General features: G+C 43.2%; 1 protein-coding gene across 2 annotated transcripts in view; it reads left to right on the forward strand.

Annotated features, from left to right (window-relative positions):
- Nucleotides 1–24,642, forward strand: part of UGGT2 (UDP-glucose glycoprotein glucosyltransferase 2) — a 4,352,373-nt gene that overhangs the window by 279,346 nt on the left and 4,048,385 nt on the right. The window lies entirely within an intron of this gene.

Genomic DNA, 24,642 nt, shown 5'->3' on the forward strand with positions numbered 1-24,642 from the left:
TGATTGTAATATTAGGCTGTCAGATATGAAATAGAATTGACATTCTTGGGTAGAAAACCCCAAGTGAATATCACATTTTGGAGAAAATGCTATTGTGTATATGTATTTTTGATTTAGTTTTTCTGTTGTGACAACTCCTTTGCCCTCTGATTCTTTTATCTCAATTCCTTGGTCAGCCTCATACTCCAAAACTGCAGTTGTTCCCCTGTATAAGGCATTGCTTTATGGTCCCATCAGGGGAAATGTCTATATCTATGTCTAATGTATATCTGTAGTGATCTTCCAGGGTCAAGCAGTTAGTAGATAAGATATGGCTACATATACCACCTTGCTATTCTGTTGCAGTCTAGTGCTGACACGCTTGTTATCTTGCACTTTCATTTTGTTTTGGAGGGTTGACAATAAGCTGCATATTAATCCTAGTCATCACAAGTAGAATGATATGATGGATGCCTAATCCTTATCAGGATTTGCTGTGCTTGATTACCCAAGAGTGGTCTCTAACCTTTGCTACAGGTAGGATAGATGTCTAACCAAGATGACAGTTGCAGTATTAATAACTTATGGCATATCCTTTCAAGGATAGGCATACATCCAGCCTGCATACAAAAACCTGAGTACCTTCCTCATGCTGTACTTCTACATGTGACCTAAGCCCAAAGATGGCAGGTATGAGTGCAGAATACTTCAGAACTTCCTTGCTGCTAGCCTGAAAACAGAACATTTGATGGGTTTAATCTTATTTCCATTCACTACTGATGGGTTCGGTTCTGAGCCCTCAGAACCAAGTCAGCCAAATACCAAGCTCGCTCCAGCCAAAAAACCCTTGAGGTAAGTTTCTACCCATAATGCCCTTCTCCCTGTTACCTCGGATCTTGTTTGCCGCATAGCCATAAAGCTGCATTTCAGCCGAGCTCTCTTAAGATTTTTGGTCTCTTTTTCGTTACGATTGTGGTTTATATTGATAATTCTGTATATTTACAGTTATATTTAGACCTTCCGCTCCTGCTTCTATCCGTTTGGTAAACTCTTTAAGTACCTTTGATGGTACGGCCTTCTCTCTTTACTCTTGTTGTATTCCTTGAATACCATCGTTGGTATTTCTTCTCTCTCTCCCTTTGTCTGACTAGTTGTGTGTTTTTTGACATATTTCATAGATATTGTGTGTATCTAGATAATTTTAGACATAGAGATAGCAGTGTTTGAAAATATTTCTATAGTACTCTCCTTCATTGTTGTGTGTAAATTTTCATGATGTTTGTTAAAAAGGGCACATCGGGTTTTAAACATTGTGCTTCATGTAAGGGTAAATTTCCGAATAGTGACTCTCGTGATGATTGTGTTTATTGTTTGGGGGTGCCCCATCTTTCAGTGCAACCTCCCTGTGTGATTTGTCAAAGTTTCAGTCAGTGCACTTTGAATGAGCACAAGAATAAGTTGATCCTGAAGGGCCTACTTAAGTTGCCCTTTTCAGAGCCCCTTTCTGCGACGAAGATGTTCTTCATTCCACATTGCTGCAGTCCTAACTATTGGGGTAGTCCGCTGTCCAGTCGGCCCGAATACAAAGTACTCGGCTGGCACGGGCCGGCATTAGACTGACGCGCGTCAGTCAGTCAGGGTACTAGGACCGCCCCATCCATACAGCTCGCCTCAATCTTTTCTTTTTGGTCAATGGTCGATGCAGATTTGCGAGTGCAGTTGGCGCTTTCAAAGTTTCTGAAGTCAGGTTCGGTTTCAGAATCAAAGGCTAAGTACCCCCGTTGATATTTATTTTTTTTTTGCCTCTTGCCTCAGTATTTAACCGAGAAAAGTGAATAACTGTATTTCTGTAAACAAACTGGTGGGAATAGGGATTACCATTATTTGTGTATACATTGTTTAGGGCCCTGTTTTGGCCTGACTGCGCTCTTGTTGTTGGTTGCTTTCTTACTATAGGGATTTAAGAGACTGTGCCAGTTGAGTGTTTTAGAAGGTAATTATTAAATGCCGTTGGATGCTCCGGCGTTCGCTGCTCGGCCGCCTCCTTTCAGCAAAACAGCAAAGCGCGAAGAAGAACAAAGCAACCGTTTAGAAGAAGAAGAGACCCTGAATGCCGGTCGGGTTCTATAGAATTTGGGAGGAGAGCCAGGAGCCACTTTGTAGTTTCTGGGTGTCTCAGAGGGAAGTTACTAAGGCTACAGGGCTTCTCAGGTGGGAAGTAGGCCCTCTCTGAGGCTGTTCTCAGGTGGCTGTTCTTCCCTCTCTTTGCCAAGGCTTCTTTAAGAGGCCTTGTGTTGCCAGCTTCTTTGGGGTTTCTCCAGTGTTTTTTTCTTCAGTGGGGGTTTCTCCGTTCTGTTCCAGGGTCTTTGGAAGCATATGCTATGCTAGGCAGAGGATTTGATTACAATGATTAGAGGTTCTATGCCCCTCCTGCCCTTTTGACTAATGTTGGAAGGGTTAGGAGAGTGAGTGAGTGAGGGTTGTAGAGTCCTTATTCTGATCTGGTCTTGAATGATTCTTGAGTCACCAGCCTCTTCTTGATTCTGATGTGGATGATTCAGAGACTCTGCTCTCTTCCCTGAGGATTTTTTTATTTTCAGGGGGAGCATTCTATAGAGCATTTTTTTAGGATTTCTCATTGATTCCTTGCATAGGCTAAGAGGCTTATTCTCTGTTTCCAATTTAGGTTGGAAGATGTAGTTTGCAGGCTTCCCTGAATCCTGATTCTCTGCCTCTGTTTTGCAGAAACTTCCTGAAATTTGATTTCTCGCCCTCAAGTCCATAAGATTCTGTTTAAGAGTGCTAGGGCTGAACCCATATCTGATAAATCAGGGGGCTGTTTAAGAGTCCTAGGCAAACTAAAATCCTGTTATCAGGGGCCTAAGAGTGTTGGGCTGTTGATAAAATTCCTCCCTGTCCAGGCTGGCCGGCTTAGAATGGGGAATTGATAGATCCACTTTAGCCACTTCCACCATGAGAATTAAGATTGCTTTGTTGGGCGCTTGTCATATGGGATTTCATATTAAGGTATTGGTTTATAATGAGTTGCAGGATTTGGATTCTGTTTTCACTACAGAGTGGGAAATTGGATTGTGCAGAGTTGCAGGAGATAGTGTGCGGAGTGCCTCCTGTGGGTGTGGTTTTGGTTCTGTTCTTCGTGCAGCCACTGCTGTGTGCCTTCGATTCTTTAGCTGCCTCTCTGTTCTGTTCTTGATTTGGATGCTGTTTTACAGGGTTATGTGTTGGATGGTTGTTAAGTGTTTAGATTTGCTTGTTTGCAAGGGATTCAAATGTAAGAAGCAACTAACTGTTAAAGGACAAGGCAAGTGCATGGAGAACTGTTAAAGTCTATTGCAGGTGCAGCCTCTTTTGTTTATGCATGCCTTGATATTAGGTCTTGCAGGCCTACTGGGCCCTGACCCTATAGCAAACTCAAGGTTCTCAGGTGGTGAGGACAGGAGTCGGTTCTTTTAGGCCTGGTGAGGGCAGGGCAGGCCCAGGTCCTTCACGTGGCCCTACCTGGCACTCTTTTGAGGGTAGGCTACTTTTTCTTTGCAGACCCAATGACCTGCCTTTAGCAGAGCTTTTGAAATTAGATTTACTTGGCCACACCCAAAGGCAAGATGGGTTCTGGATATCATTCACTCTGGTTTACAGGCACCTTTTCCAGATTCTATTTCAAGGCATGAGCGCTCCTTTCAAACAAAGAACAGAGGCTCACAAGCAAATTTCTCTGCCTCTCACACAAGGCCTTTCAGTAGTTGTTCAAAATCTGGAAGGCTCCAAATTTTTATTACTCGCTGGTTCCTAGGATTAGGGAGGGAATTGTGACAGAATTTTGGATTATCTATCCACAACACTTATTATTTTCCAATCCTTTCAAAATGTTAGGAGACGCTGACTTCTACCTGTGCTGGGAGGAATCTTACAATGGTTACTTCTAGATCACTAAGTTAAAACTGTTTATCTCGCCTATAAGACTAAGTTGCAGGATTCTAAAGCGTATTCGACTAACATGCAAGTTTTATCAGTTCTCTGCTATAAAAACCTCATTATCTGTTGACCAGAGTATTATAGCTATTCTAAGCTCCAGCCCTAATGGTTGCTGGGCTGCTTAATTCCATCTTATCCTTCTGGGGGCGAGTGCTAGCTCTGGTGAGTGAAAACTCTTGTGGCTACAGTTCCTTCTAAAAGTCATTCTTCAGCATTAGCACAAAGGTATTCTGTGCAATTCTCAAGACATTCTAGGAGTGTGGAATAACAAGCATGGCTTTTAAGATGCCCTTTCTGTGAATACAGCAACAAAAGAGCCTTCCTGGTACTTTCTCTCAAAACAATCTTTCAGATTACTTCCATCAACTCAGGGTTCAGTCCGGCCAACACCGGAGTAACAAACTTCAAACCTTAAGGGTTCGCATCTATTCTGGGTTCATCCCAATGCCAAACTGCATAAGGCCAGTGGACAGAAGGTATCAAATCATCTTGACATTCAATGTCAAAGGATATGGACACTGTCATTCAAATAAACAAACAATGGTATTTGGAAAAAACCTGGGCAGCAGAATCAGATCTGTGAAACACTGCAGACTCTGTGACCCCCCCAGAGGCAAAAAAAGATTTTAACGACAGATGAGTCAGACATTGCTTGAGGAAGGACTCTAACAGGGAAGTGGGAAGAAGACGCAGTGCCTGCCAGAGATGAGCATCTACATATCCCTCCAGAATACCATGGGTAGTCATCCAGTTGAAAGACATGGCCAAGAAAGTTACTACATCAACACAGGTGTTGAAGTTATAAGAGACAACAACACTGTTGAGGCAGTACATCAACTGAAAACAGCTCACAAGCAGGGCATTTGTTGATTACCCAAATGATTTTATGAACTGCAGACAGGCAAGGACTCTGCAGCTACACATTCTGCAGGGGAACACGGGTTTTCTATGGGATGTGTGTTAAAGCTTAAAACTATGGATCCCCTGACAAACTCCTGGATCTTCTCTGGGAAAAAATCCAGATGTGTCGGGCAGAGAACACAGTGACAAATGTAAGACAGAAAACTAATCTGAAGCTGATTTCAGTTTGCCTGAAAAATTCATCACACAACTTTGAAAGTGGATGCTACTTTCTTCTGGTTGCAAATGTTCTTCTGCTTGTTCTTTTCCCACCTCTGCCTCTTCTCCCAAAGGTGCTTCAAAGGTCAGACAAGACAAGCCAAGGTGAGTTTGTGGAAGGCCATTGACCTCTCTGCTACCACAGATGAGCCTCTTGGTCCTTCTCCCAAAGAAGGCCTTTACAACTTGAGCCCACATTCCAAGTCTTTATTTCACCCTGTCATTTGCTCTGCTCAAGCCCATTACTCTTTCTCTAAGTCTGACACACTTTCTTCATCTCCCTGTTTTGCAACAGGTGCTTCTCAACTCTCAGTTTTAAAAATGATTCTAAGCAAAGTTTCACACAGTACAGAAAAAATGTCACAGATGAAAAAAGGGAGGATTTCTATTTTGCAGGTGATTGAAAGAATTTGGAGATTTCTGAGCCTGTTTGGTGTGAATTTTCAATATCTTACATTTAGTTATTGGACAAAGTTTTGCTGCAATCTCCATTAAGGAGATTTCTGAGCCTAATTTTTCTGTTCCACTTCATGCTTAAGCAATTTCATCATCCTGAATGTTAGGTCAATCTCTCAGGGCAAAATTTTAAGACCACAGGCTGCTCTCAGGGATTGTGTGACCCACCATTGTAACTTTTACATCCTGACCTTTTTTTGCCTACTGACTAACTGAAATAAGACCCCCACGAGAGCCTGGAAGACTGCTTGGTGTCCTTTTCTGGTTGTGGGGTAGGTTTTACTACACAGGCTTTTTACTCTGTTGCTCTTGAACTTCTTCATATAACTATGAATGGAAATATTAATCCCTTCCTTCGCTTTATACCTCGTGGTCTCTGTCGGAAAAAGCTCTTGAGTTTAATGCCTTCATTTCTATACTGATTTTCAAATTAAGGAAAAGAATTTAAAGATTTCTATGCCTTGTGATGTATCGTTATGCGTTTAAGTGTAAACCAGGATATTAAGGATTTTACTTTCTCTATTTGTTGTTTTCTTTTGCTTTTTTCATGAGGGCAGTTGTGTTTTTGCAAAAACAAGATATTGGGTGGGGGATTGTTCATTGCTTGTTATTATTATCCAGTCTTTGAGTTTGTTTCAAAGTTGAGGCTCATTCCACTGAGGGCAAAGCTGTTTCACAAAGCATTTCATTTGGGGGTTAATTTCTACCACCTTTGCTTTAAGGTTCGGTGCATGGCAAGGTTATTGCTTAGGGGATTCCTCTCCTTAAGTCTAGGGGCACTCTTCCTTAGGGTGGCTACCTAGCATGTTATTTGCTAGGGCTTCCTTGCTTATTTTTTGCCAACTCCTCTGGCTACCTTTGCCAATCTTTATTGTTGCAGCTCTACAATATGTGGAACAGAACAGGGTTTTGTTTTTTGCTGCAAATGTATTTGTTAGCTCATCCCACATTGCTGAGGCCAATTACTCTCCCTCCTCCCTACTCCCTGTTTGTTCCAGGGGTGGTTGTGTAGATTGAATGAATGGGTACTTTTTGTTATATATTGTATATATTTTGGTGCAGGTATGTTTGGGTTTTTGGTTTTTGGTGCAGGTTTTTTTAGGTCTTCTGACATCTGGGGCAAGAAAAGGGGTGGTCTGGTAGGTCATCGCATATTCTACTGTATTGATTGTATATTGTTTTGGTTTTCGCGTTTGTGATACGCGCCATTTTGGTTTTGTCCTTTGACGGCCGGGTCGCGGGACTAGATCCGTAAGTTGGGACTGGACAGCGGTGTCATGCGATAGTACGCATCTGGACGATGGTAGGCCAAAAACTGTACTGTCTCATCCCCTCCAATTCAGAATAACAAAAGGTCATTCAGTCCTCTCTTCACCATCTGGTGACCAGGGCAAATCTGTAAAGTCTAAAGTGCCAAAACTATCTTCGGAGCATAAGTCAGCCTCATTGGCATCGACCTCTTCTGCTCCAGTTATGACTGTATCTATGTTGGTGCCAGCTTCGGCTCCGATATGGTCTCCGGCACTGACTGTCGACCTCACTACCACTACTACGACTTTGGCACCAAGTGCTGCTTTGGCACAGTGCACGCTTTCGAACCATATCTCTGCGATTACGAGTGAACCTTCCACATCTGCTCTGAGTACCCCTTTGGCCCCGATAAGTACGAATTTGACTCCATTGCTTCCGGTCTCCAAACATGAGACATCAGTGCCGGTAGATTCCACACCACGGACCTGATACTCTCCATCCACAGACCCTTTCTAGGGCAGGTGTATAGTCCGTTCCTAGAATGACCTGACTCCCCATCGGGAGTGTCCACTAGATCCACCAGGAGCCTTTCTGAACTTGATGTGCGTCTTGTGGACCAGCTGTTGACAGCCACGGGGATACCCACTCCTTCCAGGACCCATCCTCCTGCAGGATTTGGGTTGACTTCTCCACGGATGCCATCCTATTCTTCTCATTTGACCATACCGGTTCCAAAGCCTTCTGCTCCGACGTCATTTTCAGAACCCCCCCTCCCCATCTCTGCATCTGTAGTGGACCTCACTCGGGCACCGGGTTGTCCCTTTGGTCTTCAGCTTCTGCTGAACCGGTCCTTCCTAAACCCTGGGATTGGGCTGCAGGCTCCTCGATTCAGGGCACGGGTCTCAGTGTTTCTTCGATTCTGTCCTCTGTGCCAGGAGTCCTGTCTGCACCGATCCTGCTTGAGGCTCCATCCTTGGGAAGGGTTTCGACGGAGCAGGGTGTGACCCCCATTTCCGATGTTGTCCTTCTTGGTCCCGGGCTCCCATCCCTCTTTGGGCAGAACTGCTTTCTATGCTATGGAGAGGGCACTTGCTTCTGGAAGCATTCCACTGACGCCAGAAACCCCAGACTTCTCCCCCTGAGTCGTCCTCAGAAGTCCCCGCTTAGGAGCCCCCACGGAAGAGATCATGCAAGAGGAAGCATGTAGACTCGCCTGAAGAGTCCCTAACAGAGGACATGGATTTCTATGACATTGAAGGGTCCCCACAGTCACCCCCTGATGATGTCTCCTTCGCAGGCATCCTTAAAATTTTGAAGCAGAGGGGTGGCTGGAAGCTCACTAATCCTTCTTCCAAGGAGTGTGTGTTTCTGCAGGCTTTCCATACCAGCCATCTACCTCTTGGGTGACCCAGCCTGCAGACTAGCTAGTTCAGCTTGTGGTGCAGCACGCTTGGAAGAACCCTGGTTCTGTTGAGTCGATCCCTCGGAGACCTGACAAGATACTTTCTCCACCTGAGGAAAACCCACATTGGTCCAGAGGTTTACCAGTTGATGCTATGGTGGTGGCGGCGGCCATGAAAAAGGATCTTGCCAAAGAGAGTCATACTGTCCACCTGCCCAACAGAGAGTCTCAGGCCTGGACAGATTAGGGAGGCGAGTCTTTGCTTCAGCAACCTTTGCCATACGGTCCCTGAACTACTTGGCACATTTTACGAGGCTTCAAAGAGACCTGGTTTCCAAACTCTCTGGAACACTCGCAGGACAGGTATCTGACAAGGTAAGGGATAAAGTTGCCTCACAGCTCGCAACCCTGGAATCTATCTCCAATTCGTCCATGAGGTTGCTCTCGCATGCAATTGAAGGGGCGGCTAGAGATGGCGGGATCAGGCATAGTTATGAGTTGCCATACCTGGATGCACCTTTGTGACTTCACAGACCCTTTGATATCTTCCTTCCTGAATACTCCCATCAGAGCAGCTTCCCTTTTTGGCCCCAAAGTGAAGGACACTCTGTCCAGGTGTGAGCAGGATGGTAAGACCCTGTCTGCCGTAGCTCTACATTTTTCCAGATGGTCACGGTTCAGTCCATTCTTCCTTTTCTAAGGGAAGGTGATTGGATGTGGTCTATAGACCTTCGGGACATGTATTACCACATAAAAATGGACAAATGCTCCAGGAGTCTTCTTTGCTTCTGGCTAGGAGCCAATCATTACCAGTTTCGTGCCTTGCCGTTCGGACTCTCTACAGCCCTCAGAGTGTTCACAAAGTGCATGGCAGTGGTTACAGCTCACTTGAGACTGCAAAGATTCCAGGTTTTTCCGTATTTGGACGATTGGCTCCTTACCGTCCCCACCAAGCATCTTCTGGTAACAGCCCTGCAATACACTCTTTCACTGGTAAAACTTTTGGGGATAACTGTGAACTGGGAGAAATCCAATCTTGCTCTGGTCCAGAAGATAGAATTAATTGGAACAGTCTTCGACACCCGCTGTTGTCTGGTGTCGCTCCCAGCTCACAGACTTCAGAAATTGAGACTTCAGCCCCGGGTGATACTCTGCCAGGTTTTAGGATCCATGGCAGCTTCCATACCAATAGTGCCTCTTGTGAAACTACACTTGCAAATACTTCAGTGGCTTCTTCTCTCTCAGTGGTTTCTGAATTACCATCCTCTATGTTTTCAAATTCAGATAACCAATTCTTGCAAGCAGGACCTTCTTTGGTGGATGAAGCCAGACAGAACTTTGAACCTGTCCATTCCAACCCCCTCAACCCACAGCCATTGTGACCATGGACACTACCCTGATAGGGTGGAGGGGCCATTTGCAGGGAAAGACAGTCCAAGGCACATGGTCCACGTTGGAGGCCAACCTGCATATTAGCGTTCTAGAACTGAGAACTGTACTGTTAGCGTTGCAAGCATTTCAACCTGTTTTTCCTTCTGGATCGATTGAGATTCAGTCAGACAATATGTCTGTAGTCTGGTATATCAACAAGCAAGGAGTAACCAAGTCCTATCCCCTGTGTCGAGAGGCGATGAGAATTTGGCAGTGGGCGATAACTTCCATCCGCTTTCTGATTGCAATGCATATCCCAGGGATTTCCAACGTGATTGCAGACAAGTTGAGCAGATGTATTCTCCTGCCTTACGAGTGGTCTCTCAATCCCGAAGTAGCAGCAGAAATTTTCAGCCATTGAGACCAGCCTTGCTGTGACCTATTCACCTCCCTGTCAAGCAACAAATGCAGCAGCTATTTTGCCCTTTTTCCCCCCCAAAGGGGGAGGCCCCGAGGGATGCTCTGATTCACGATTGGCCCACGGGACTGCTATACGCCTATACCCCCATTCCTCTGATACCCCAATCCATAAAGAAAGCTATTCAGTTGAAATGCAAAGTGATCCTCATAGCCCCCTTTTGGTCTTGACAAGTTTGGTTCCCCTTCCTTCGGCTTCATCTGTTATGGCGACAGTGGATTGTGGACCATCTTCCAGACCTAATTTCTCACCCCCAAGGTTTGAGTCATCTGAACCTGTCCATTCTCAAGTTGACAGCTTGGTTTCTCCACTTCCATTAATTGCCAGGCAGGATGACCTCACCTTAACTGTTCATGACATTATTCTGGGCCCTCATAAACCATCCACCAGAAGACTATATCTGGACAAATGGAAGATCCTCTATTTGGTCAAAGAAAAAGATGCTAGATCCATATTCAGCTCCAGTCACAGCGGTTTTACAATACCTATCTAAGTTTTTCGAAGATGGAGCCGTGGCTTCTACTATACAAGTACATCTAGTGGCTATTTCAAACTATCACAATGGATTGGATGGTTCTTTCCTCATCTCAAGTCAGTTATGCAAAACATTTCTCAAAGGGGTCTCCCACATTAGCCCTCCAATCAGACAACCTATAGAGCTATGAAACCTCACGTTAGTTCTCCAGTCTTTGACTCAACCTCCATTTGAGCCTGCAGTGAAGTGTGACCTCAAATTCTTGTCATGGAAATCCCTTTTCCTGGCAGCCATCACATCAGCCAGACGAATTTCTGAACTTCAGGCATTATGCAGCAAAAGACCCTATCTAATCTTCCACAAGGACAGAGTATCATTCCAGACAAATCCATCTTTCCTTCCCAAAGTTGTCTGTAACTTTTCCATCAATCAGACTATTGATTTACCAGTATTTTTCTCGAAGTTTTCTAATAAAGGGGAATACTGTCTACATTCCTTAGATGTGCACAGACAATTGAGATTTTATTTAGACAGGACCAAAGCAATACGTAAATCTGGCCAACTTTTCATTTCCTTCTGTGGGCCTAAATTGGGAAATTCTATTTCCAAGTTCACTTTATCAAAATGAGTAAGGGACTGCATATACTTCACTTATTCATTTGCAAAAGAACCTATGCCACAGAATATTAAAGCCCATTCTATTAGATATATGGCAACATCTGTAGCCTTCCATTCCAGGGCTTCTATGGATGATATCTGTGCAGCAGCCAGTTGGGCTAAACCCCACACTTTTATCAATCATTACAAATTGGATGTGGTCTCCAGAGGGAGAGCTGCCTTCGGCTCAGTGGTACTCAGGAACATTCTTCCATAAGGTCCACCCAAGGATTACAAGGTAGCTGGAGATTCTGTCCTGCAATACCAGGCTACAACTCTTACCACACTTTTTGGCCACCAAACCAGGATCAAAACACTAAAGGTGGAGGAGTGTCCATATTCACCAAGGATATTCACACCACCAGGCTAGTTGCCCAACACAGTGCATTTGAAATTCTCCAGGTGCAACTAACACTAGGTAAGACTGCAATCCAAATTGTAGCTTGCTACAGATCCCCCACCATACCCCAAGATTCTCACTGCACCTTTCTAAACATACTGGAAAATATTAAGCTAGAACCAAACACCCTAATACTGGGTGATTTTAACTACCCTGCCATTAACTGGGAAAACTAATCATGTGCCAACACCTTTGCCCAACGGTTCTTGGAATTCATAAATTAAACAGTGTAAGAAGCTTCTCTGTGTGGAAGATTTTCAGTCCATATATTTCTAGTTAATCACTGTATATTAATCAGATCAGACAATAGTAGTAGACTGGAAACAGACTGCCTGCCTTGCTTGGATTACTTTCGAATACTTAGTAATGCTGTAGAATTATATATATTTTCTATTATTACTTTTAGACTTGAGTTTACGTTCGCTACTTCTACTACTATTGTCTGATCTGATTAATATACAGTGATTAACTAGAAATATATGGACTGAAAATGTTCCACACAGAGAAGTTTCTTACACTGTTTTGTTTTTAGACCCACTACACTTTAGTGGGTTGTTTTGAGACTTCGGGGATACCACGGAGATTACTTGTTTTTTGGATTTCATAAATTCCAATGCCCTGGATCAACTAATCCATAGTCCCACCAGGGGCTCCAATATCCTAGACCTGGTCATTACCAACATGGGAAATTGATGCTCCACACCTATGGTCACCCCCTCGTTAGTCAGGTCTGACCATAAGCTAATCACCCTTAACATCCACATCCCATCTCAACCCCCCAGTAAGGAAACCTCCATAAAAAACTTTTCCAAAGCCAACTTCATGCTGCTCAAGTCAGAAGTGACAAACTTCATGACACCTATGCAGACAGGAACTGAAAGTTCAACTGCTGAATCCTACACTAAGGCACTGTACGAGCACATCCACTCATGCATGAATCGTGCCATCCCAAATAGGACCACAATGCTCTCATCCAAAAAAAGGAAGCCAATCTGGTGGACTACTGCCATAAACAAACTTTACAACAAAAGGAAGAAACTGTTGAAGAAAAGAGGAAAATACCAGGATGCAAAACACTCCCTTACCAGCCTCAGTAAGAAACTGAGAGCCCTCATAAAATCCTCCAAAGCTAGTTATGAAAATAAAATTGCCAAAGATAACCACAAGGCATTCTATAACTATGTCAAGAATCTAAATGGCAATGCTCAGATCTGGTCTGAACTAAAACATAATGGCATTAACTATACCGATCCCAAGGATATTGCCAATATCCTGGCAGATCGATTCAGTGACAACTTCACCCCCCTCTCACCCCCTAAATGGCCCATCTCAATACCGCAAGATTGCCTAATTCCAGTAATAACGGCCACACAGGTAAAAAACACACTATCCAAAGCTAAGAATACAGCATCCATGGGACCAGATGACATCCCAGGCTGTGTACTACATGAACTACAATATGAACTGGCACCTCACCTAAGTGTCATGTTTAATCCTAGCCTCACCTCAGGTTTTGTGCCCACTGAGTGGCGCAGAGCTACAGTTATCCCACTTCACAAGGGGGATCCACCTTGGATCCCGGAAACTACCATCCCATCAGTCTGACAAGTCTTATCTGCAAGGCCATGGAGCGTATTATCATGGAACTTATAAACAAAGACATTGGCAACCTTCAAACACTGGACCCCACCCAGTTTGGGTTCGTGAAGGGCCAATCTTGTCTCCTGAACCTGATTGACTTCTTCAAATCAGTCTCCAGAGCCACTCAGTCTTCAAAGCCATGGACAAGGGTAAGGTGGTCCACACAGCCTATGTAGACCTTGCCAAGGCCTTTGACACCATCCCCCACTTTGGAATCATAGATAAACTTACTAAGCTGAGCATTAATCCCTACGTCACCCAATGGGTTGCTAACTGGCGTACTGATAGAACCCACACTGTAAAAGTAGCCGACTCCAAATCCAGCTCCAAACAAGTAAGTGGAGTACCTCAGGGTTCAGTCCTGGGATTGCTCTTGTTTGGCATCTACTTCTCTGAAGAATAACTACAGAGAGTGTGCTGTTTGTTAGTTCTTTGTCCTCAAGATCCTATGCAGCCATCTACTTCCTTCAAGATCTATTTAGAAAATCAAAGGCTCAAAGAGCTTGCACACGGCAATTTGTCATCTCAGCCTTCCTGCTCTGATGCTCAGCCATTACCAAAGAAGAAGCTTAAGGCTTAGCACAAGGCTTTAGCTTTCCAACATGAGCCAGATATCTCTGCTATGCCTTTTGAAGAGTCCTTGGACTTTCCCATGCCTGCTACTGCTCCACTATTGTGACCCTGTCAGAGGCCAGTATGGAGTAGCCCATTTGCATGCCCTCTTTGGCTGATCCGATCTCTACTTAAGGTGGGAAGGGGGAACCCCAGCTAGTTATCTCCAACAGACCAGTGTATATTTCTCAAATTTTAGATATGGAGGAAGTATGCACTTCTCAGATACAAGTCTCCCAGGTCTCTGATCTACCATGTTTTGTCCCAACAAAGCTAAAGCAGAAGATCAAATGTACTTCTCATGTTGTCGGAAGCTTGTAGAAAGAATGGTAAAACTTTATTTAAGGCTGTTTAAAGCCCACTCTGTATTTTCAAGCTGCATCTACTGCTGTACCTCCTTCTCCTACCCCTCTTAAGAGACAGAGGGAGTCTTCATCTCTGGAGGAAGATCAGGGTTCTGATAAGGATTTACTTGCATATTCTTCATAAACCGATTCTCCCTTGGCTGTGGCTTCTGTTGAAGATGATACACTTTCTTCTGATTTCTGTTCCATTTGGCCAGGGGCAGTCATCACATGTTGGACCTGCTGACATAAAACAACTGCTGTCTCATTCACCCTCATCTCCAAACTCTGCAATTAACTCTTTGGGCGATAAGAGTTGTGATTCCTTTCAGGCGTCACTTTTCTGGGGATGTGCTCTATGTTTTACAGGATGCTAGAAAAACGACTACTGGAGAATATGTTTCAGAATGGAAGAGATTTTCTTTGTGGTGCAAAAAGAAGTACCAGGACCCTTCTCAAGTTGGGAACCTTACTGTTCTTTGTTGTTCTCTATTGTGTGAGTTGCTCAACTCTGGGCTGGCATACTCCTCTGTGAAAGCTCATTTGTCAGCCATATCTGCTTGTCTGCTCATAGATCCACACTTTTCTTCATGTTTTGAGGTCGTACAGGTTTTAAAGGTGTCCAGCAGATGAAACTGACACTAGTGCCTTTTGAGTCAGCTGCCAGTTTTTTTTTTTTTTTTTTGTTTTGTTTTGTTTTTAGAGCTTTGTATGTGGAAACCTATCTTTCTCTTCTGCTGAAAGAGTTTCTGAGCAGAAAGCTTTGGCTGTTCCATCCTTCCTTGTTTTCCACAAGGATAGGGTCACTCTTAGAAGTAATCCTTCTTCATGTCTAAGGTGATTAATGAGTTATACTTGAACTAATCCATCAATCTTCCTCCACCTTTCCCTGCCCTCATAACAGAGGGGAGCAAATATGTCTTTTATTGGATGTATATAGACAGCTTAGATGTTACCTGGACAAAACTAGGAATATTAGTAAATCGGACCAACTCGTGTCATTTCAAGAGAAGAAATTGGGTTTGCTGGTCTCTAAGCAGACCATTTCTTCCAGGACTTCCAAAGCCATTTCCCTTTTTCACTCTTTTCTTAAGAAACAGCTTCCCAACTCTTTCTACTAGGGCAGTTGCATCTTCTGGACCCCTTTTCAAGTGTTTGGGTTTTATAACTATTCTTGAGGCATCTTCATGGTCCTCTGTTCACACATTTGTAAGCTGGCTGTTTTTTTCTAGAAGCATAGCAGGGTTTGTTGGACCACGACTCTGTTCCTTTTTCCTTTTCCCTTCTGATCAGCTTTAATGTCTCCCATCAGATAGTAATACTGCAGCAGTAATCTTGGAAGGACATAGTCCACAACTTACATTAACAGTAGATGTCCTTCTCTTTTGCATTATTACATCCCATCCTTCTTCCCCTTTTTTGGGCTTGTTTTCTCCTTCCTGGCTGAGGTGAACCTCTTCCGTACCTTTCTTTTCTTCTGTTTGGGGATATGCACATATGTAAATAGTTATGTCTCCTTCTGCTTTAGTGTTTTGGTCTGGGGCAAGCAAGTTGTGAGGTATTTCACACTGATATGTCCCTTATGTACCTCCCACCTTTGGTATTAGGTCATATGTTGGGTGTACAATGCTAGGAAGGTGCCCTGTCCAGATATATGGCTATCCTTGGCAGGTTATTCCATCGGTTAGTAATGCAACAGTGATTAGTATGACATCTACTGTTATGACAAGTTCTTGTACAACAGTGCTGTAGTATCTCTTGCCACAACTAGGTCAGCTAAGTGACATTGTTAAAATTACAGTTGTTTGCTTTTAACTTTGCTGTATCTTCATCATATTCCCAAGGAAAGCTTTGGATGAAATTTCTATTCCAAGCTCTATTACTTTTTGGTGGTTGTTCAGAAATATGTTAAAAGTGTCATGGTTCCTTAGAAAAGATGAAAGAACATTAAATGATTTGAACTTTCATGATCTGAGAAATGTCTGGAGTTGAGCTGAAAAGTATGACTATTGTGATAGCATTTTAAAGGTGTAGTGGTAAGGATTCATTTGTGTGCCACACATATAATGTGGAGAAAAGGAAATGTAGTTCTTCATTCAAAAGATGCGTAACATGGATTTGCACAGATACACACATTTGTTAACTACAGATCAGTATATACGTACATCATTTGTACTGCAAATGTGTATTTCCAGCCCATAACATGGCTTAGCAGTGTTGCACTGATTTTTAAGTAAAAAAAAAAAAGAAAATCGCAATGGACAAAGTAGTTTAGCATCATTAAGTTCTAAATTTAAGTCTAGTCCATCGTATTATATTAGAGCTAGTACATGCACATGCGAAAGAATCTTATTTCAAGTAGTGGAATATTAGCCTGGTAGATATCCATCCCTCAGCCAGAATCGGAAAAGCAGTATTGCATCCATTTTCCAGCACCAGATTACCACCAATGTTCAAGACTGGAAGTATGGCTATAGAGGGAGAATAACTGATACCATCTTTAGTTCATTTTTTGGAGATAAGATGTCATTAGCAAATTAACTTGCATCCTTGTTCTTATTAAAAATAAGAAGGGAAAAACATATCCACCAAAAGGGCACAAGACACAGTAAACCCTACCTATAACAATAAAGCTTCTCAGACTTAATGAAATGTAGCTATTGAAAGGTCCTCCCCATAGCAGCACGGTCAAAAAGGTATACATTGACTAAAATGTAAGGTATGCTCCCTTTCCCCAAAGGTAATGCAGGGATTGCCTTTCCAGACACAGTAACAGTTTTGCTGTTTTGCTTTCGGTGGCAATAAGAGGATGAAAAAACAATACAGAAAGTGGGTGATTTGTAGCTCCTACCTCATAAGTGATCATTCTGATAAAAATATACTGTTAAGGTGTGTTCCTCACATAGCTGTACTATTTTCATTGTAAGGATGATTGTTGTAGTTTTATTCCAAGTATAGGGAGAATACCAGGCAGTAGAGAGGAAGGACCATTCTGACACTGACCATAAGGAGAAGGCTACAACATTCCTTTTAGCAGTGCTACTGCAGAGCTGTCTACTTTTAGGTTGCAGGTCTGGCTTGTAATGCTGGGCAAATGCTGGTTGCAGCTTCACTGATGCTTTGCACAGAGACCTTTGCACAGAGACCTTCTAGAAGAGAGTCTCAGTGGTATTTGCCACCCTTGTAGAGTATTTTTTAACCTTTCCCTTTCAGAGTTTTCACTATAACATTAATAGCAGATTTTAATGCAGCAGGTTAGCTGCTTGGTGAGTCTTTTCTGGATAGTGATTTACCCTGATTCCTTTGGCATGAAGGATACAAAAAGTAGTCAGGCAGTTAGAACTCCTATGCCTGGTAAATAATGACACGTGTTTGACTGTCAGACTTCATATTCTTTAGAAAATGCATAGTTTCTACTTTCCAAGTTTATAAGAACAATATTTAAAATCTGTCCCAATTTTTGAGCCTTTGTCCCCTATTATTTTAGGCTTTGTCCAGATTTCTTGCACTAAAAGGTATGTTTCAGTTACTTGTGCACAACCATGATTCATAGTGGTCTATCCACTTTGTTTTGTAGATTGTGTTGGAACACTTGGAGTGTATTTTATTTTATTGTATTAATTTAATGCATACATGCATGTCTTTATGCATCTGTTGACCATGATAGAGCACTAATCCAAGTGGACCGTTTTAATGTTCAGCCCAGGGGTTTATAGTTGGATAAAACAAAGGAGACCAGGTAATAGAAGTTGGTTGCACTGTGATTTACATTAAGAAAACATATGTCTCAGTATATTGTAAGCTCTGGGACTACATTAGTTAGGAGGGAAGGATTTGTTCTTAGACATATTCTGTCTTTGTGAAAGATTTTCTTAGACATACTGTGCCCTCATGGAAGACTTTGTAAGGTTCTCTACATGTCAATACCCAGAGATTCAAGATTCGCTGAGCTGAAACAGTGGCTGCTAAAAATACTCTTGTAAAACAAAAACTTAATATTTGATCTACTGGCAGGTTCAGTGAGAGGCAGGGTCAGCTTTTCAGAATTAAAATTTAAGTCCCATAGAGGAGGTATGTCTTCCTGGTAACCCGAGATGAGAGAGCGACCATTTGAAGAGCAGTTTGATAGTAAAATCTGAAATGGCAGAATATGCTCTTTAATGGAGGAGAAAGCCAAACTTAGTGCAGCGTCTTTCAGATTATTTTGCTGTCTGAGGGATGTTGGTAAGCTATGGGTCTGTACCTGTACCGTTTCACTAAAAAAGAGAATCTTTTCACCAAGATATGGCCTCCTGGTGTTGACCTACTTTCTTTTAAAACAGTCCACAAAAATAAAAGCTGTGTTTCCTTCACTGGAGAGTGGAAGTAAACCTCCCACGACCTCTTCACTCTTCTAAATAAGTATTGTAACTCCATGTTACTTTCACTAGCAGTTTCACTGCTGACAGTGATGACAAGCAGCTGCCAGATTCTTTTTCAATATTTGCATTGAAATTCTCCTCAAGTTGGCTATTAGCTGCTCGATGGAAGTGTCTAGGCTTTTGGACTACATACTAGTGGATTTTAACTCTTGCTTCTTTCAGGTTCTACTAACTGCTAGTTGCTGGTCATGGAGTATGACTAATTACTTAGTATCAGGATGGCTTGGACAAAAGACTGGCTGTAATCAGAGAAGAAGGAGAGTGATGTTGTGTGCAGAGTTTTTTAATTTGTGACACTGACAGTATTATGATTCTTTTTGATCAGCATTATTTGTTCTTGGAATGATATGGCTAATGTGGTTACATGGAAAAGAGTGCTTTTGTCTTGCTGTATTGTTGGACTTTTTGCTTCTAATGTTGGGACAGTTACTGGTAGTAGATGATTTTTTGGATTGCATTAATAGTTAGCTGAATTTCAGTGTGTTTTCTGGTTCCTTAGGTTTGGAAGATGATACGGAAGCTGTAAATAGTAACATTTTTGGCTCCATTATTAAGTTGTTTGTAACTGATTTTAGGGCTGATGTTGCCAACTTGGCTTGGATTGAGACAGTTTTATATTTCAGCAGATATGCTGTTTCAAGTACTGAGCATATTTTGTCATCTTTTAAATTTAATTGCCCAGGAGGCATGACAGCTTTGAATATTTATGTTTCACTGACATTGCTTTTAATGTAATGTTTTCTTTAATCTACTATAATTGCACTATTGTTATTTTCATAGTGAGAATAATATTAAATGAAAGCAACCAATAAGATCATAAATATGATCTGATGTCAATTTTCATTCATTCCTCAACAGATTGTTTGGATCTGATCCTCTTATCCGACTTGGCCGTTAACTATAGCTTGTGGTAACCCTAAAGTTGTCAAGCTTCTCCCTTACCCACAATACACAAACTCCTAACGTACCTCCGATCTCGTTTTCCACATTTGCAAAATACACATGATCATCTGAGCTCTCAAGCTTATTTTCAGATAAGTGCATTTTTCTTGGGTATTTTTCCCTATATATTTTTCTTACACTTAGTGTATCCCTTATGTATGCCATTGCTGGTATTTTAGTTTATACACAATCCCCCACTCTAGCATCATTGAAAAGCTAACACAACTTGGCATAAATCCCTATCTGATTAGGTGGGTGGTCAACTGGCTCACCGATAGGACCCGGTCAACATAGGTGTCTCCACCTCCGACAACAGATCTGTCACTAGTGGTGTTCCCCAGGGATCTGTCCTGGGACCCCTACTGTTTGGCATCTACTTCTTAGAGGTCCAAGCAATGACAAAAGGCCTGTGGCTGACCAAGTTAGCAGATGACTATAAGTTGGGTGCTGTCATTGACTCCCCAAATGATAACATACTACAAGAGGGTCTCACAGCAACAAATGACTGGTGCCAAAGTCATAGACTTAAGTGCAAAAAAATGTATTCATACCATTTGGCAAAAACACGGCCCCTACTGATTACCAAATCAACAGCATCCCTCTAAGCACACAACTTGTGGTGAGAGACCTGGGTACATATGTGGACAACAATCTCGCATTCGACCATCATGTAGTGGCAGTGGTCAGTTAGCAAACCTTTTACTTGGTTCATGTCATAAGTAAAGGAATTGCAGCCAGAAAAATGGTTATTGCCTCCATGTACTCCTCCCTCATTAGGCCAATAATTGAGTACAATGCCCCATTTGGTATGTAGCTCTCCAAACACCTGCACCAACTGGAAAGGCCACAGAAATACCTCACAAAGAGAATCCATGGCCTCCAAAACTTGTCCTGTCTGGACAGATTCAAATCACTATCACTCTACTTGGTATTGTACAGAGTGCTCAGAGGTGATCTGTGTGTCTTGCCTACAAGGCAATCTCAGACTCTGCTTTACTTGAGATGCTCCATGTCTAAGTCTAACTCCTCGTGCATTACCCGATTGAAAGGCCTAAATCTAATATGTGACATTAACAAAACCTGCTGGAGAGACAGGTTTGTCTCCCAGAGGCTGCCCTGTCTCTGGAATAGAGTCCCCATGCACGTCAAACAAAGTACGTCACTGAGCACAACCTTAATAAGTGGATGGGAAACCACAAATTTGCAAAAAGGGTTCCACCTGTGTCCCTCACTGACAGGGGCAACAGGTGCTGATTGAGGTTTCTGTTTTGGGGAATAAACTCTTGGCTAGGCTTGTAAGGACCCCAGGACCATTAACCTAGTAATCTCCTATGATCCTATAATTATCTTTTTTCTATTTAACTTTTTTTTTTTTTACATTTTTTAGTGTGCTCTTGCATACCATTGTTGGTATTTTTTCCTCCCTTGCCTTTATTTCCCTTATCCTTAGTTTAAAAAAAAAAGCTCTTTTCTATGAATATAGAAAGAAAATATATATAAAGACGTCTGAAAAAGAGCCTTCATGCTTTAAGAAATGTCAACAATGTGGTCATAAGCTTCCTGTCTCTGACTTGCATGATTTATGTGTGTATTGTCTGGGCTGGTTTCTGGATCTCCAAAAACTTCATTGGACCCAAATACGTGTGATAACAAGGCTACTTCCAAGAACTCAGTATTCAACCATTGACCAGGTGCCGTCTAGGGTCCTATCTGCATTTTTGGAAAGACAGCATTCAAACTCTCCTTCATTAGCCTCCTCTCATTCTTCCAGGAGTCTCATGAAGCCGATGTGAATAGGATGAAGAGATTTCTCTCAGCTCGGGTACAGATGGGTGCTCTCCCAGCTCCTACTTCTTGGGGTCAGCAAGCAATGATTTGCTCTACCCCTCCACTATCTGCTCTTTCTCCGATCCGGCTGTCCATTTCGGAGCCCTTGGATCTGAATTTGCTGAGACTGGCTGGGTTGGATCCAAGGATATTTTTATCCTCTGCTCCTAGGATTTCTCTGAGTGCTCCTGCTTTGAAGAGTTCAGAGCATGATGACTCTCAGATCCATAGCGTTCTTGCCAGATCGGAGGTGTTGGAGTTGACTCCGAAGTTGTCAGAGCCATCTCTGCCCCTCGGAACCTTGGCATTGGAGAGCTCGGCTCCAACCTCTGCCTTGGGTGGAATGCCTTCTGGGCAGACAACCGATGAGGTGGAAGAATGACTTCTTAGCTCCGTTGGCTTCTTTCTCCCTGGGATGTTCTGCTTTTGAGGTGGTGGAGAGAGTTTTTTCTGCCTCAGCTGGCCGGATGGTCTCTCTCCCCTTTGATCTCCCTTCAGGATCTCATGTATCTCTCTTGCTTTGATCCTCAACATTCGACTCCACAGTGACAGCCAGCCCAAACTCTCCAGGCTACCCAGTAGGGTATCACCATCTCTTCTGATACTTCTCCAGAGCATCCCACTGAATAAGTACCTCAGACGAGAAAGTGCAAAAGCAGGCACTTAGATTCCCTACTGAAATCCATCACTGAAGATGCTGATTTTGATGGAGAAGGATCGCCAAGGTCACCATCGAAGATGTCTCATTTGGAGATATCCTAGAGATCCTTAAAGAGGTGGTTGGTCCTCCAGTCCTTCTCCGGAGAAATCTGTATTCCTGGGAGCTTTTGGATCTGGCCAGTGTACCTCCTGGGTGACTCTGCCCACTGATAAGATCATTGATTTGATGTCTAAGCGTGTGTGGAAGGAGCCTGCCTCAGTTGAACCTATCCTAAAGAGACCACATTGGATTCTGGCACCACCTCTAAGAAGGGAATTTTGGAGTAAGGGAGTACCTGGAGATGCTATGGTTGTGGTGACGGTACTAAGAAGGAACTTGTTGAACAGATTTCCACTGTCCATCCCCGTGACAGGGAGTCTAGGGCTTTGACAGATTTGTGAAGCATGTCTATGCTTCACCTACTTTTGCCCTCAGGTTGCTGAACTGCCTGGAACACTTTAGAAGACTCCAGAGGGACTTGGTTAAGGAACTGTCAAAATCCCTTTTTGAGATCACTTCTGTTGAGACTCAGGCTTCTGTAGCCTCACAGTTGGCAACCTTTCAGTCCATCTTAAATTCAACCATGAGACTCATCTTTCATACAACTGAGGGGGCTTCAAGAGCAGCCAGTTCAGGCATTTCCATTAGGAGGCATGCTTGGATGAGCTTGTCTGACTTTGTGGAGCCATTCATTTCCTCTTTCTTCAATGCTTCTTTTGATGGAACTTTTTTATTTGGCCCCAGAGTGAAGGACATACTCTCCTGGTGTGAGCATGACAGAGAGAGACCCTCTTTTCAGTAGGAGTATGTTTTTCGACCCCTCAAAGGGCCTTCTGTAGGAACCAACAGGGAGGACAAAAAATGTGGTTCAAAAAATCCCAGGGTTCTTCCCATGATTCATGTGGGGAGAGTTCCCCCAGAAGCACAGTGGGGGACTCAAATGGAAGATGCCACCCACGGGGCAGGGGTGTTCCACAGAACCAAAGGCCCAGGGATTCTTACTCTGACAGACCCTACCAGCACTCCTAAAAGGAGGCCCAATTGTCCCCCCTAGAGGCAATTGGGGGTCATTTATCTCTGCACCAGTGATCCTGGCTAGACATCCCAAAAGATTTGTGGGTGCAGAAGATTGTTTCCAGAGGTTATATAATTCCCTTTTCCCTTTCACCTTCATGCTCATGCAAGTTTCCCGATGTTTCACCTAGTCAGAGGAAAACAGCAGCACTAGAAATGCCAAAGCTGCTAGAGTCATCCAAGAGATCCCACCAGACAAGATAGAATCCGGAACTCAGTCAAGACTCTTTCTAGTGCCAAAGGAAACAGGGGACTGGAGACCCATTTTGAATGTTAGCAACTTGAACAAATCAGTTTGACACACACAGATTCGGATGATCACAGTTCAGTCCATTTTGCCCTTTTTGGGTGAGGACGATTGGATGTGCTTGTTAGACCTTCTAGACGTGTACTATCACATAAAAATGTGAACAGGCAGTCCAGAAGGTACTTGTACTTCAAGGTGGGAGCCAGTCATTACCAGTTCAGAGCCCTGCCCTTTGGCCTCACCACAGCCCCCAGGGTGTTCACCAAATGCATGGCAGTGGTAGTTACTCACTTCAAACTGTAGGGCTTCCGGTTGTTTCTATATCTAGATAATGGGCTCATTACCCCCCATCAGACATTTATTCATAAGAGCGATAGATCAGGTACTCCAAATTTGCATCCTTATTACTATAAATTACAGCAAATCTCGGTTAGAACCTTCTCGGTTACTGGAGTTTATAGGAACAGTTTTCAACATGCTATCAGTAACCGCTTCTCTTCCTTTTGCAAGAGTACAGACTATTAGATTCCAGGTGAAAAGGATAATTCGCAGTATAACAATTTCAGCACGATTGATTCTACAAGCCCTAGGATCAGTGTCAGCGGCCATAATTTTAGTTCCTATAGTGAAATTCCACATGAGGATTCTTCGGTGGTTGATTTTTTATCAACACGTCAATCCAAATAAAAATCATTCAAGCATGCAAAAGGTATCTGTGGTGGTGTACTCGATCAGATCATGTACTTCAAGGCCGTCCTGTCATGCTCCCTCAGCCCAAGGCCATAGTGACCACGGACACTTCCCAGATTAGATGCAGGGCACTTCCTGGGGAAAACAGTCTATGGCACTTGGTCCCCCAAAGAGGCCAACATACATGTCTGCTTCCAAGAAATGACAGCAATGCTGTCCTTTCAGGGACAGTTGCAATTCAGATGGACGTGTCAGTAGTCTGGTACATAAACAAACAAGGAGGAACCAGATCTTGCCCCTTGTGCAGAGAAGCCCTCAGAGTGTGCCAGTAGACGAGCTCTTCCAACTGCTTTCTGATATCAATGCACATTCCAGGGAAGTCCAATGTGATAGCAGACAAGGTCCCCTCAACAAGAAAGTGACCAAAATGATTTTCCATCAGTGAGGCTAGCCTTGCTGTGATCTTTTTGCTTCTCTCCTAAACAAGTGCAGCAGCTTCTTTGCCCTGGTCCCCCCACTGGGGGAATCACCAAAGGATGTTCTGCTCCACAATTGCACCCCAA

The sequence above is a fragment of the Protopterus annectens genome, chromosome 5.part1, assembly GCF_019279795.1.
Source record: "Protopterus annectens isolate FY-2018-M chromosome 5.part1, PAN1.0, whole genome shotgun sequence".
Taxonomy (NCBI): Eukaryota; Metazoa; Chordata; order Ceratodontiformes; family Protopteridae; genus Protopterus; species Protopterus annectens.